Genomic DNA, 18,225 nt, shown 5'->3' on the forward strand with positions numbered 1-18,225 from the left:
TATTATATATCAGTGATGTCAGTAACAGGGGGCGGAGCTGTGACAACCTCTCACATGATATACAGGCTGGTTGTCAGTAGTAATAGATGAATAGCTGTTACTGAATATAAGATGTGTGGATCTCATGTCTGATCACAATGTAATTATATTATATATCAGTGATGTCAGTAACAGGGGGCGGGGCTGTGACAACCTCTCACACATGATATACAGGCTGGTTGTCAGTAGTAATAGATGAATAGCTGGTACTGTATATAAGATGTGTGGATCTCATGTCTGATCACAGTGTAATTATATTATATATCAGTGATGTCAGTAACAGGGGGCGGAGCTGTGACAACCTCTCACATGATATACAGGCTGGTTGTCAGTAGTAATAGATGAATAGCTGTTACTGAATATAAGATGTGTGGATCTCATGTCTGATCACAGTGTAATTATATTATATATCAGTGATGTCAGTAACAGGGGTCGGGGCTGTGACAACCTCTCACACATGATATACAGGCTGGTTGTCAGTAGTAATAGATGAATAGCTGTTACTGTATATAAGATGTGTGGATCTCATGTCTGATCACAATGTAATTATATTATATATCAGTGATGTCAGTAACAGGGGGCGGGGCTGTGACAACCTCTCACACATGATATACAGGCTGGTTGTCAGTAGTAATAGATGAATAGCTGTTACTGTATATAAGATGTGTGGATCTCATGTCTGATCACAATGTAATTATATTATATATCAGTGAAGTAACAGGGGGCGGGGCTGTGACAACCTCTTACACATGATATACAGGTTGGTTGTCAGTAGTAATAGATGAATAGCTGTTACTGTATATAAGATGTGTGGATCTCATGTCTGATCACAGTGTAATTATATTATATATCAGTGATGTCAGTAACAGGGGGCGGAGCTGTGACAACCTCTCACATGATATACAGGCTGGTTGTCAGTAGTAATAGATGAATAGCTGTTACTGTATATAAGATGTGTGGATCTCATATCTGATCACTATGTAATTATATTATATATCAGTGATGTCAGTAACAGGGGGCGGAGCTGTGACAACCTCTCACACATGATATACAGGCTGGTGTCAGTAGTAATAGATGAATAGCTGTTACTGTATATAAGATGTGTGGATCTCATGTCTGATCACATGTAATTATATTATATATCAGTGATGTCAGTAACAGGGGGCGGGGCTGTGACAACCTCTCACACATGATATACAGGCTGGTTGTCAGTAGTAATAGATGAATAGCTGTTACTGTATATAAGATGTGTGGATCTCATGTCTGATCACATGTAATTATATTATATATCAGTGATGTCAGTAACAGGGGGCGGGGCTGTGACAACCTCTCACACATGATATACAGGCTGGTTGTCAGGAGTAATAGATGAAGAGCTGTTACTGTATATAAGATGTGTGGATCTCATGTCTGATCACATGTAATTATATTATATATCAGTGATGTCAGTAACAGGGGGCGGGGCTGTGACAACCTCTCACACATGATATACAGGCTGGTTGTCAGGAGTAATAGATGAAGAGCTGTTACTGTATATAAGATGTGTGGATCTCATGTCTGATCACAATGTCATTATATTATATATCAGTGATGTCAGTAACAGGGGGCGGAGCTGTGACAACCTCTCACACATGGTATACAGGCTGGTTGTCAGTAGTAATAGATGAATAGCTGTTACTGTATATAAGATGTGTGGATCTCATGTCTGATCGCAATGTAATTATATTATATATCAGTGATGTCAGTAACAGGGGGAGGAGCTGTGACAACCTCTCACACATGATATACAGGCTGGTTGTCAGGAGTAATAGATGAAGAGCTGTTACTGTATATAAGATGTGTGGATCTCATGTCTGATCACATGTAATTATATTATATATCAGTGATGTCAGTAACAGGGGGCGGGGCTGTGACAACCTCTCACACATGATATACAGGCTGGTTGTCAGGAGTAATAGATGAAGAGCTGTTACTGTATATAAGATGTGTGGATCTCATGTCTGATCACATGTAATTATATTATATATCAGTGATGTCAGTAACAGGGGGCGGAGCTGTGACAACCTCTCATACATGATATACAGGCTGGTTGTCAGTAGTAATAGATGAATAGCTGTTACTGTATATAAGATGTGTGGATCTCATGTCTGATCACAGTGTAATTATATTATATATCAGTGATGTCAGTAACAGGGGGCGGAGCTGTGACAACCTCTCACATGATATACAGGCTGGTTGTCAGTAGTAATAGATGAATAGCTGTTACTGTATATAAGATGTGTGGATCTCATGTTTGATCACAGTGTAATTATATTATATATCAGTGATGTCAGTAACAGGGGACGGGACTGTGACAACCTCTCACACATGATATACAGGCTGGTTGTCAGTAGTAATAGATGAATAGCTGTTACTGTATATAAGATGTGTGGATCTCATGTCTGATCACAGTGTAATTATATTATATATCAGTGATGTCAGTAACAGGGGGCGGGGCTGTGACAACCTCTTACACATGATATACAGGCTGGTTGTCAGTAGTAATAGATGAATAGCTGTTACTGTATATAAGATGTGTGGATCTCATGTCTGATCACAGTGTAATTATATTATATATCAGTGATGTCAGTAACAGGGGGCGGAGCTGTGACAACCTCTCACACATGATATACAGGCTGGTTGTCAGTAGTAATAGATGAATAGCTGTTACTGTATATAAGATGTGTGGATCTCATGTCTGATCACAATGTAATTACATTATATATCAGTGATGTCAGTAACAGGGGGCGGAGCTGTGACAACCTCTCACACATGATATACAGGCTGGTTGTCAGTAGTAATAGATGAATAGCTGTCACTGTATATAAGATGTGTGGATCTCATGTCTGATTACAGTGTAATTATATTATATATCAGTGATGTCAGTAACAGGGGGCGGGGCTGTGACAACCTCTCACACATGATATACAGGCTGGTTGTCAGGAGTAATAGATGAAGAGCTGTTACTGTATATAAGATGTGTGGATCTCATGTCTGATCACAGTGTAATTATATTATATATCAGTGATGTCAGTAACAGGGGGCGGAGCTGTGACAACCTCTCACATGATATACAGGCTGGTTGTCAGTAGTAATAGATGAATAGCTGTTACTGTATATAAGATGTGTGGATCTCATGTCTGATCACAATGTAATTATATTATATATCAGTGATGTCAGTAACAGGGGGCGGGGCTGTGACAACCTCTCACACATGATATACAGGCTGGTTGTTAGTAGTAATAGATGAATAGCTGTTACTGTATATAAGATGTGTGGATCTCATGTCTGATCACAGTGTAATTATATTATATATCAGTGATGTCAGTACAGGGGGCGGGGCTGTGACAACCTCTCACACATGGTATACAGGCTGGTTGTCAGTAGTAATAGATGAATAGCTGTCACTGTATATAAGATGTGTGGATCTCATGTCTGATCACAGTGTAATTATATTATATATCAGTGATGTCAGTAACAGGGGGCGGGGCTGTGACAACCTCTCACACATGATATACAGGCTGGTTGTCAGTAGTAATAGATGAATAGCTGTTACTGTATATAAGATGTGTGGATCTCATGTCTGATCACAATGTAATTATATTATATATCAGTGATGTCAGTAACGGGGCGGGGCTGTGACAACCTCTCACACATGATACACAGGCTGGTTGTCAGTAGTAATAGATGAATAGCTGTTACTGTATATAAGATGTGTGGATCTCATGTCTGATCACATGTAATTATATTATATATCAGTGATGTCAGTAACAGGGGGCGGAGCTGTGACAACCTCTCATACATGATATACAGGCTGGTTGTCAGTAGTAATAGATGAATAGCTGTTACTGTATATAAGATGTGTGGATCTCATGTCTGATCACAGTGTAATTATATTATATATCAGTGATGTCAGTAACAGGGGGCGGAGCTGTGACAACCTCTCACATGATATACAGGCTGGTTGTCAGTAGTAATAGATGAATAGCTGTTACTGTATATAAGATGTGTGGATCTCATGTCTGATCACAGTGTAATTATATTATATATCAGTGATGTCAGTAACAGGGGGCGGGGCTGTGACAACCTCTTACACATGATATACAGGCTGGTTGTCAGTAGTAATAGATGAATAGCTGTTACTGTATATAAGATGTGTGGATCTCATGTCTGATCACAGTGTAATTATATTATATATCAGTGATGTCAGTAACAGGGGGCGGAGCTGTGACAACCTCTCACACATGATATACAGGCTGGTTGTCAGTAGTAATAGATGAATAGCTGTTACTGTATATAAGATGTGTGGATCTCATGTCTGATCACAATGTAATTACATTATATATCAGTGATGTCAGTAACAGGGGGCGGAGCTGTGACAACCTCTCACACATGATATACAGGCTGGTTGTCAGTAGTAATAGATGAATAGCTGTCACTGTATATAAGATGTGTGGATCTCATGTCTGATTACAGTGTAATTATATTATATATCAGTGATGTCAGTAACAGGGGGCGGGGCTGTGACAACCTCTCACACATGATATACAGGCTGGTTGTCAGGAGTAATAGATGAAGAGCTGTTACTGTATATAAGATGTGTGGATCTCATGTCTGATCACATGTAATTATATTATATATCAGTGATGTCAGTAACAGGGGGCGGAGCTGTGACAACCTCTCACACATGATATACAGGCTGGTTGTCAGTAGTAATAGATGAATAGCTGTTACTGTATATAAGATGTGTGGATCTCATGTCTGATCACAGTGTAATTATATTATATATCAGTGATGTCAGTAACAGGGGGCGGAGCTGTGACAACCTCTCACATGATATACAGGCTGGTTGTCAGTAGTAATAGATGAATAGCTGTTACTCTATATAAGATGTGTGGATCTCATGTCTGATCACAATGTAATTATATTATATATCAGTGATGTCAGTAACAGGGGGCGGGGCTGTGACAACCTCTCACACATGATATACAGGCTGGTTGTTAGTAGTAATAGATGAATAGCTGTTACTGTATATAAGATGTGTGGATCTCATGTCTGATCACAGTGTAATTATATTATATATCAGTGATGTCAGTACAGGGGGCGGGGCTGTGACAACCTCTCACACATGGTATACAGGCTGGTTGTCAGTAGTAATAGATGAATAGCTGTCACTGTATATAAGATGTGTGGATCTCATGTCTGATCACAGTGTAATTATATTATATATCAGTGATGTCAGTAACAGGGGGCGGGGCTGTGACAACCTCTCACACATGATATACAGGCTGGTTGTCAGTAGTAATAGATGAATAGCTGTTACTGTATATAAGATGTGTGGATCTCATGTCTGATCACAATGTAATTATATTATATATCAGTGATGTCAGTAACGGGGCGGGGCTGTGACAACCTCTCACACATGATACACAGGCTGGTTGTCAGTAGTAATAGATGAATAGCTGTTACTGTATATAAGATGTGTGGATCTCATGTCTGATCACATGTAATTATATTATATATCAGTGATGTCAGTAACAGGGGGCGGAGCTGTGACAACCTCTCATACATGATATACAGGCTGGTTGTCAGTAGTAATAGATGAATAGCTGTTACTGTATATAAGATGTGTGGATCTCATGTCTGATCACAGTGTAATTATATTATATATCAGTGATGTCAGTAACAGGGGGCGGAGCTGTGACAACCTCTCACATGATATACAGGCTGGTTGTCAGTAGTAATAGATGAATAGCTGTTACTGTATATAAGATGTGTGGATCTCATGTCTGATCACAGTGTAATTATATTATATATCAGTGATGTCAGTAACAGGGGGCGGGGCTGTGACAACCTCTTACACATGATATACAGGCTGGTTGTCAGTAGTAATAGATGAATAGCTGTTACTGTATATAAGATGTGTGGATCTCATGTCTGATCACAGTGTAATTATATTATATATCAGTGATGTCAGTAACAGGGGGCGGAGCTGTGACAACCTCTCACACATGATATACAGGCTGGTTGTCAGTAGTAATAGATGAATAGCTGTTACTGTATATAAGATGTGTGGATCTCATGTCTGATCACAATGTAATTACATTATATATCAGTGATGTCAGTAACAGGGGGCGGAGCTGTGACAACCTCTCACACATGATATACAGGCTGGTTGTCAGTAGTAATAGATGAATAGCTGTCACTGTATATAAGATGTGTGGATCTCATGTCTGATTACAGTGTAATTATATTATATATCAGTGATGTCAGTAACAGGGGGCGGGGCTGTGACAACCTCTCACACATGATATACAGGCTGGTTGTCAGGAGTAATAGATGAAGAGCTGTTACTGTATATAAGATGTGTGGATCTCATGTCTGATCACATGTAATTATATTATATATCAGTGATGTCAGTAACAGGGGGCGGAGCTGTGACAACCTCTCACACATGATATACAGGCTGGTTGTCAGTAGTAATAGATGAATAGCTGTTACTGTATATAAGATGTGTGGATCTCATGTCTGATCACAGTGTAATTATATTATATATCAGTGATGTCAGTAACAGGGGGCGGAGCTGTGACAACCTCTCACATGATATACAGGCTGGTTGTCAGTAGTAATAGATGAATAGCTGTTACTCTATATAAGATGTGTGGATCTCATGTCTGATCACAATGTAATTATATTATATATCAGTGATGTCAGTAACAGGGGGCGGGGCTGTGACAACCTCTCACACATGATATACAGGCTGGTTGTTAGTAGTAATAGATGAATAGCTGTTACTGTATATAAGATGTGTGGATCTCATGTCTGATCACAGTGTAATTATATTATATATCAGTGATGTCAGTACAGGGGGCGGGGCTGTGACAACCTCTCACACATGGTATACAGGCTGGTTGTCAGTAGTAATAGATGAATAGCTGTCACTGTATATAAGATGTGTGGATCTCATGTCTGATCACAGTGTAATTATATTATATATCAGTGATGTCAGTAACAGGGGGCGGGGCTGTGACAACCTCTCACACATGATATACAGGCTGGTTGTCAGTAGTAATAGATGAATAGCTGTTACTGTATATAAGATGTGTGGATCTCATGTCTGATCACAATGTAATTATATTATATATCAGTGATGTCAGTAACGGGGCGGGGCTGTGACAACCTCTCACACATGATACACAGGCTGGTTGTCAGTAGTAATAGATGAATAGCTGTTACTGTATATAAGATGTGTGGATCTCATGTCTGATCACAGTGTAATTATATTATATATCAGTGATGTCAGTAACAGGGGGCGGAGCTGTGACAACCTCTCATACATGATATACAGGCTGGTTGTCAGTAGTAATAGATGAATAGCTGTTACTGTATATAAGATGTGTGGATCTCATGTCTGATCACAGTGTAATTATATTATATATCAGTGATGTCAGTAACAGGGGGCGGAGCTGTGACAACCTCTCACATGATATACAGGCTGGTTGTCAGTAGTAATAGATGAATAGCTGTTACTGTATATAAGATGTGTGGATCTCATGTTTGATCACAGTGTAATTATATTATATATCAGTGATGTCAGTAACAGGGGACGGGGCTGTGACAACCTCTCACACATGATATACAGGCTGGTTGTCAGTAGTAATAGATGAATAGCTGTTACTGTATATAAGATGTGTGGATCTCATGTTTGATCACAGTGTAATTATATTATATATCAGTGATGTCAGTAACAGGGGGCGGGGCTGTGACAACCTCTCACACATGATATACAGGCTGGTTGTCAGTAGTAATAGATGAATAGCTGTTACTGTATATAAGATGTGTGGATCTCATGTCTGATCACAGTGTAATTATATTATATATCAGTGATGTCAGTAACAGGGGGCGGGGCTGTGACAACCTCTTACACATGATATACAGGCTGGTTGTCAGTAGTAATAGATGAATAGCTGTTACTGTATATAAGATGTGTGGATCTCATGTCTGATCACAGTGTAATTATATTATATATCAGTGATGTCAGTAACAGGGGGCGGAGCTGTGACAACCTCTCACACATGATATACAGGCTGGTTGTCAGTAGTAATAGATGAATAGCTGTTACTGTATATAAGATGTGTGGATCTCATGTCTGATCACAATGTAATTACATTATATATCAGTGATGTCAGTAACAGGGGGCGGAGCTGTGACAACCTCTCACACATGATATACAGGCTGGTTGTCAGTAGTAATAGATGAATAGCTGTCACTGTATATAAGATGTGTGGATCTCATGTCTGATTACAGTGTAATTATATTATATATCAGTGATGTCAGTAACAGGGGGCGGGGCTGTGACAACCTCTCACACATGATATACAGGCTGGTTGTCAGGAGTAATAGATGAAGAGCTGTTACTGTATATAAGATGTGTGGATCTCATGTCTGATCACATGTAATTATATTATATATCAGTGATGTCAGTAACAGGGGGCGGAGCTGTGACAACCTCTCACACATGATATACAGGCTGGTTGTCAGTAGTAATAGATGAATAGCTGTTACTGTATATAAGATGTGTGGATCTCATGTCTGATCACAGTGTAATTATATTATATATCAGTGATGTCAGTAACAGGGGGCGGAGCTGTGACAACCTCTCACATGATATACAGGCTGGTTGTCAGTAGTAATAGATGAATAGCTGTTACTCTATATAAGATGTGTGGATCTCATGTCTGATCACAATGTAATTATATTATATATCAGTGATGTCAGTAACAGGGGGCGGGGCTGTGACAACCTCTCACACATGATATACAGGCTGGTTGTTAGTAGTAATAGATGAATAGCTGTTACTGTATATAAGATGTGTGGATCTCATGTCTGATCACAGTGTAATTATATTATATATCAGTGATGTCAGTACAGGGGGCGGGGCTGTGACAACCTCTCACACATGGTATACAGGCTGGTTGTCAGTAGTAATAGATGAATAGCTGTCACTGTATATAAGATGTGTGGATCTCATGTCTGATCACAGTGTAATTATATTATATATCAGTGATGTCAGTAACAGGGGGCGGGGCTGTGACAACCTCTCACACATGATATACAGGCTGGTTGTCAGTAGTAATAGATGAATAGCTGTTACTGTATATAAGATGTGTGGATCTCATGTCTGATCACAATGTAATTATATTATATATCAGTGATGTCAGTAACGGGGCGGGGCTGTGACAACCTCTCACACATGATACACAGGCTGGTTGTCAGTAGTAATAGATGAATAGCTGTTACTGTATATAAGATGTGTGGATCTCATGTCTGATCACAGTGTAATTATATTATATATCAGTGATGTCAGTAACAGGGGGCGGGGCTGTGACAACCTCTCACACATGATATACAGGCTGGTTGTCAGTAGTAATAGATGAATAGCTGTTACTGTATATAAGATGTGTGGATCTCATGTCTGATCACAGTGTAATTATATTATATATCAGTGATGTCAGTAACAGGGGGCGGAGCTGTGACAACCTCTCACACATGATATACAGGCTGGTTGTCAGTAGTAATAGATGAATAGCTGTTACTGTATATAAGATGTGTGGATCTCATGTCTGATCACAATGTAATTACATTATATATCAGTGATGTCAGTAACAGGGGGCGGAGCTGTGACAACCTCTCACACATGATATACAGGCTGGTTGTCAGTAGTAATAGATGAATAGCTGTCACTGTATATAAGATGTGTGGATCTCATGTCTGATTACAGTGTAATTATATTATATATCAGTGATGTCAGTAACAGGGGGCGGGGCTGTGACAACCTCTCACACATGATATACAGGCTGGTAGTCAGTAGTAATAGATGAATAGCTGTTACTGTATATAAGATGTGTGGATCTCATGTTTGATCACATGTAATTATATTATATATCAGTGATGTAACAGGGGGCGGAGCTGTGACAACCTCTCACACATGATATACAGGCTGGTTGTCAGGAGTAATAGATGAATAGCTGGTACTGTATATAAGATGTGTGGATCTCATATCTGATCACAATGTAATTATATCAGTATGAGTAGTATGTATGTATATATGTGTGTATGTATCAGTATGAGTAGAATGCATGTATATATGTGTGTGGATGTATCAGTATGAGTAGTATGTATGAATATATGTGTGTGTATGTATAAGTATGCGTAGTGTGTATGTATATATGTGTGTGTGTGTGTGTGTGTGTGTGTGTATCAGTATGAGTGGTTTTTGTGTATATGTGTATGTATGTATCAGTATAAGTAGTATGTATGTATATGTGTGTGGATGTATCAGTATGAGTAGTATGTATGTATATGTGTGTATGTATCAGTATGAGTAGTATGTATGTATATGTGTGAATGTATCGGTATGAGTAGTATGTATGTATGTATATATGTGTATCAGTATGAGTAGTATGTATGTATGTATATATGTGTATCAGTATGAGTAGTATGTATGTATGTATATATGTGTATCAGTATGAGTAGTATGTATGTATGTATATATGTGTATCAGTATGAGTAGTATGTATGTATGTATATATGTGTATATGTGTATCAGTATGGGTAGTATGTACTGGATATATATATATTTGTGTGTGTGTATGTATCAGTATGAGTAGTATGTATGTATATGTGTGTATGTATCGGTATGAGTAGTATGTATGTATGTATATATGTGTATCAGTATGAGTAGTATGTATGTATGTATATATGTGTATCAGTATGAGTAGTATGTATGTATGTATGTATGTATATATGTGTATCAGTATGAGTAGTATGTATGTATGTATGTATGTATATATGTGTATCAGTATGAGTAGTATGTATGTATGTATGTATATATGTGTATCAGTATGAGTAGTATGTATGTATGTATATATGTGTGTGTATGTATCAGTATGCGTAGTGTGTGTGTGTGTTTGTGTGTGTGTATATCAGTATGAGTGGTTTTTATGTATATATGTGTGTGTGTATGTGTCAGTATGAGTAGCATGTATGTAGATATGTGTATGTATCAGCACACACGCACGCACGCACGCACGCACGCACGCACGCACGCACACACACTTTATAATCTCCCCTATTCCCTCCACACAGTATATTGAATATAGACTCAGGTGTTTGTTATGGGGCCCAGTCTTTCCTAGTTACGCCCCTGTCCTGGAGGAAGAAACACAGATTCTGGGTAAGTATAACAAGTTTTTTTTTCTGACTTGCTTGTTTTTCTGGTGGAATCGCTGTGAACCCACCGCAAAAAAAACGGAACAACTGTCTGTTGTGGGATTTGCCTCCCCATTGAATTGAATGGGGAAAACCCGCAACAAATAAGAAGCGATTACGCAAATACAATTGTCATGAGGAGGAATAAAACTCTGCTCCGCAGGTCAATTTCTGAGCGTTTTTTCCGCTCAGTCTTTACGCCGCGTGTGGATAGGATTTGTTTTATCTCATCCACTTTGCTGCTTATATGATTTTCAGTCCGCCAATCCAGGGGGGAAAATACGTACCAATTCGGCTACGTGTGGACAAGCCCTAAGTGTGGATTATTGTCATGGCTCGGAGGGGTTATCGGGGAGACTGGGAGGGTACGAGGGGGGGTTGAGATAATAAAATATTTGTTTATAATAATAACATGGAGTTTGTATGAAAATAAAGCTAAAAAATTTAAAATAAAATAAAAATTCCCCGTAAAAGTCACAAGTTCTGGTCACCCATTTCCTGGTTTATCTGTAATAACCTATACAGCCGCCTTCACAGCTCCCACAGCGGTTGTCAGCGGCCCTGAAAGAAAATCTGACCATGCATTGACAGAATCCAGATTTGTTATTCAGGAGTCTAGGAAAGCTGAGTGAGGACCCAAAAAATGTAAACAATGTGAAAACCTCGTCCCCTCCCCCACACCCCCCACCACCACCCCCATCGTCCACTTAATTCTGAGTAGTTTGTTTGTTCCGGTTTTTATGGGTTTAGCATTTCTTAATACAAGTCAAGTTCTCCCCATAAAATAACACAAAGAGCCGTATGTGGCTGATTATTGCTGGAAGGTCCCGACACCTCGGCGTGCAGAGGGGACACGAGCGCCGGCGCAGGGGTCTCAGTCGCTCCGCCAGTTCTGCTCGGCTTTTGTGTTTTATTTTTCCACATGTTCCATTAATAACAAAAACAAATAGTGTGAAGAGCGGGCGGCGAACAGGGAATCCATTCAGAGCGAATCAGGCGATAAATATCACAGCGCACAATGTAACAATACCGTAATAACCACTGGAGCCCAGCCCCCGACCCGCAGGACAGGATGAGGGGACATTGAGGCAGAATTCTTCATGCGGACTTCACCTGTCAACTTCTGAGAAGGGACAAAATGAAGTTGACGAAAAGTGACAGAGGGAATCTTTGCCCCGCCCATTTATATAGAAACGCCCCCAAACGACGGCATTTAAATGACAAATAGTGTGTTTAATCCCCTACACACCCCAAAATAAATACAAACCCCCCGGACCAGACCCTAAATACAGACCCCCAAATAAACACAGACCACAGATCCTCTAAATACAGACCCAGACTAGACCCCTAAATAAATTGTATGCCCACCCTTGTCATTGTCTATTCTGGGTCACCAGATATAGCAACTACTTGCAGGTACAATATCCAGTTGAAGCAGAAGTAGAGGGCAGGAATGGGCACAGTCAATAGAGACTTCATACCACAGGAGAGGTCTGGTTAGGAAGAGGTTATAAATGGTGAGTTGCCAATAAGAATAGCTATAGTGCTACCATAATATCAGACATAGTGCCCCCACAATATCAGCCATAGTGCCCACAGCCAGAGTACCTAGATAATGTCAGACATAGCGTCCAGAGCCATAGTACCCACAATATATCAGTCATAGTACCCACAAAAATCAGCCGTAGTGCCCACATAATATCAGACATAGGGCCAACATAATATAAGACATAGTGTCCACATAATATCAGACATAGTACCCACATAATATCAGACATAGTGTCCACATAATATCAGACATAGTACCCACATAATATCAGACATAGTGTCCACATAATATCAGACATTGTGCCCACATAATATCAGACATTGTGCCCACATAATATCAGACATAGTGTCCACATAATATCAGACATAGTGTCCACATAATATCAGACATAGTGTCCACATAATATCAGACATAGTGCCCACATATTATCAGACATAGTGCCCACATAATATCAGACATAGTGCCTAGATAATATGAGACATAGTACCCATATAATATCAGACATAGTGCCCACATAATATCAGACATAGTACCCACATAATATCAGACATAGTACCCATATAATATCAGACATAGTGCCTAGATAATATCAGACATAGTACCCATATAATATCAGACATAGTACCCATATAATATCAGACATAGTACCCACATAATATCAGACATAGTACCCACATAATATCAGACATAGTACCCATATAATATCAGACATAGTGCCCACATAATATCAGACATAGTGCCTACATAATATCAGACATAGTGTCCACATAATATCAGACATAGTGCCCACATAATATCAGACATAGTGCCCACATAATATCAGACATAGTACCCACATAATATCAGACATAGTACCCACATAATATCAGACATAGTGCATACATAATATCAGACATAGTGCATACATAATATCAGACATAGTGCCCACATAATATCAGACATAGTGCCCACATAATATCAGACATAGTACCCACATAATATCAGACATAGTGCCCACATAATATCAGACATAGTGCCCACATAATATCAGACATAGTGTACACATAATATCAGACATAGTGCCTACATAATATCAGACATAGTGCCCACATAATATCAGACATAGTACCCACATAATATCAGACATAGTGCCCACATAATATCAGACATAGTGCCCACATAATATCAGACATAGTGCCCACATAATATCAGACATAGTGCCCACATAATATCAGACATAGTGTACACATAATATCAGACATAGTGCCTAGATAATATCAGACATAATGCCCACATAATATCAGACATAGTGCCCACATAATATCAGACATAGTGCCCACATAATATCAGACATAGTGCCCACATAATATCAGACATAGTGCCCACATAATATCAGACATAGTACCCACATAATATCAGACATAGTACCCATATAATATCAGACATAGTGCCTAGATAATATCAGACATAGTACCCATTTAATATCAGACATAGTACCCATATAATATCAGACATAGTGCCCACATAATATCAGACATAGTGTCCACATAATATCAGACATAGTGCCCACATAATATCAGACATAGTGCCCACATAATATCAGACAGAGTGCCTAGATAATATCAGACATAGTACCCACACAATATCAGACATAGTACCCACATAATATCAGACATAGTGTCCACATAATATCAGACATAGTACCCATATAATATAAGACATAGTGCCCACATAATATCAGACAGAGTGCCTAGATAATATCAGACATAGTACCCACATAATATCAGACATAGTACCCACATAATATCAGACATAGTACCCACATAATATCAGACATAGTACCCACATAATATCAGACATAGTGTCCACATAATATCAGACATAGTACCCACATAATATCAGACATAGTACCCACATAATATCAGACATAGTGCCCACATAATATCAGACATAGTACCCATATAATATAAGACATAGTGCCCACATAATATCAGACATAGTACCCACATAATATCAGACATAGTACCCACATAATATCAGACATAGTGCCCACATAATATCAGACATAGTGTCCACATAATATCAGACATAGTGTCCACATAATATCAGACATAGTGCCCACATAATATCAGACATAGTGCCCACATAATATCAGACAGAGTGCCTAGATAATATCAGACATAGTACCCACATAATATCAGACATAGTACCCACATAATATCAGACATAGTGCCCACATAATATCAGACATATAACCCATATAATATCAGACATAGTACCCATATAATATCAGACATAGTACCCATATAATATCAGACATAGTAGCCATATAATATCAGACATAGTAGCCACATAATATCAGACATAGTAGCCACATAATATCAGACATAGTAGCCATATAATATCAGACATAGTACCCACATAATATCAGACATAGTGTCCACATAATATCAGACATAGTGTCCACATAATATCAGACATAGTGCCCACATAATATCAGACATAGTGCCCACATAATATCAGACATAGTGCCCACATAATATCAGACATAGTACCCATATAATATCAGACATAGTACCCACATAATATCAGACATAGTGTCCACATAATATCAGACATAGTGTCCACATAATATCAGACATAGTGCCCACATAATATCAGACATAGTGCCCACATAATATCAGACATAGTGCCCACATAATATCAGACATAGTGCCCACATAATATCAGACATAGTACCCACATAATATCAGACATAGTGCCCACATAATATAAGACATAGTGCCCACATAATATCAGACATAGTACCCATATAATATCAGACATAGTACCCACATAATATCAGACATAGTGTCCACATAATATCAGACATAGTGTCCACATAATATCAGACATAGTGCCCACATAATATCAGACATAGTGCCCACATAATATCAGACATAGTGCCCACATAATATCAGACATAGTGCCCACATAATATCAGACATAGTGCCCACATAATATCAGACATAGTACCCACATAATATCAGACATAGTACCCATATAATATCAGACATAGTGCCTAGATAATATCAGACATAGTACCCATATAATATCAGACATAGTACCCATATAATATCAGACATAGTGCCCACATAATATCAGACATAGTGTCCACATAATATCAGACATAGTGCCCACATAATATCAGACATAGTGCCCACATAATATCAGACATAGTGCCCACATAATATCAGACAGAGTGCCTAGATAATATCAGACCTAGTACCCACATGATATCAGACATAGTACCCACATAATATCAGACATAGTGCCCACATAATATCAGACATAGTGCCCACATAATATCAGACATAGTGTCCACATAATATCAGACATAGTGTCCACATAATATCAGACATAGTGCCCACATAATATCAGACATAGTGCCCACATAATATCAGACAGAGTGCCTAGATAATATCAGACATAGTACCCACATAATATCAGACATAGTACCCACATAATATCAGACATAGTGCCCACATAATATCAGACATATAACCCATATAATATCAGACATAGTACCCATATAATATCAGACATAGTACCCATATAATATCAGACATAGTAGCCATATAATATCAGACATAGTAGCCACATAATATCAGACATAGTAGCCACATAATATCAGACATAGTAGCCATATAATATCAGACATAGTACCCACATAATATCAGACATAGTGTCCACATAATATCAGACATAGTGTCCACATAATATTAGACATAGTGCCCACATAATATCAGACATAGTGCCCACATAATATCAGACATAGTGCCCACATAATATCAGACATAGTGCCCACATAATATCAGACCTAGTACCCATATAATATCAGACATAGTACCCACATAATATCAGACATAGTGTCCACATAATATCAGACATAGTGTCCACATAATATCAGACATAGTGCCCACATAATATCAGACATAGTGCCCACATAATATCAGACATAGTGCCCACATAATATCAGACATAGTGCCCACATAATATCAGACATAGTACCCACATAATATCAGACATAGTAGCCATATAATATCAGACATAGTACCCACATAATATCAGACATAGTGTCCACATAATATCAGACATAGTGTCCACATAATATCAGACATAGTGCCCACATAATATCAGACATAGTGCCCACATAATATCAGACATAGTGCCCACATAATATCAGACATAGTGCCCACATAATATCAGACATAGTACCCACATAATATCAGACATAGTAGCCATATAATATCAGACATAGTAGCCATATAATATCAGACATAGTAGCCATATAATATCAGACATAGTGCCCACATAATATCAGACATAGTGCCCACATAATATCAGACATAGTACCCACATAATATCAGACATAGTGCCCACATAATATCAGACATAGTGCCCACATAATATCAGACATAGTGCCCACATAATATCAGACATAGTACCCACATAATATCAGACATAGTGTCCACATAATATCAGACATAGTGTCCACATAATATCAGACATAGTGTCCACATAATATCAGACATAGTGTCCACATAATATCAGACATAGTGTCCACATAATATCAGACATAGTGCATACATAATATCAGACATAGTACCCACATAATATCAGACATAGTGCATACATAATATCAGACAGAGTGCCTAGATAATATCAGACATAGTACCCACATAATATCAGACATAGTGCCCACATAATATCAGACATAGTAGCCATATAATATCAGACATAGTAGCCATATAATATCAGACATAGTGTCCACATAATATCAGACATAGTAGCCATATAATATCAGACATAGTACCCATATAATATCAGACATAGTGTCCACATAATATCAGACATAGTGCCCATATAATATCAGACATAGTGCCCACATAATATCAGACATAGTACCCACGTAATATCAGACATAGTGCCCACGTAATATCAGACATAGTACCCACATAATATCAGACATAGTACCCACATAATATCAGACATAGTACCCACATAATATCAGACATAGTACCCACATAATAGCAGACATAGTACCCACATAATATCAGACATAGTACCCACATAATATCAGATATAGTATCCACATAATATCAGACATAGTACCCACATAATATCAGACATAGTACCCACATAATAGCAGACATAGTACCCACATAATATCAGACATAGTACCCACATAATAGCAGACATAGTGCCCACATAATATCAGACATAGTACCCACATAATATCAGACATAGTACCCACATAATATCAGACATAGTACCCACATAATATCAGACATAGTACCCACATAATA

Source organism: Rhinoderma darwinii, chromosome 5 (genome assembly GCF_050947455.1).
Source record: "Rhinoderma darwinii isolate aRhiDar2 chromosome 5, aRhiDar2.hap1, whole genome shotgun sequence".
NCBI classification, from domain to species: domain Eukaryota; kingdom Metazoa; phylum Chordata; class Amphibia; order Anura; family Rhinodermatidae; genus Rhinoderma; species Rhinoderma darwinii.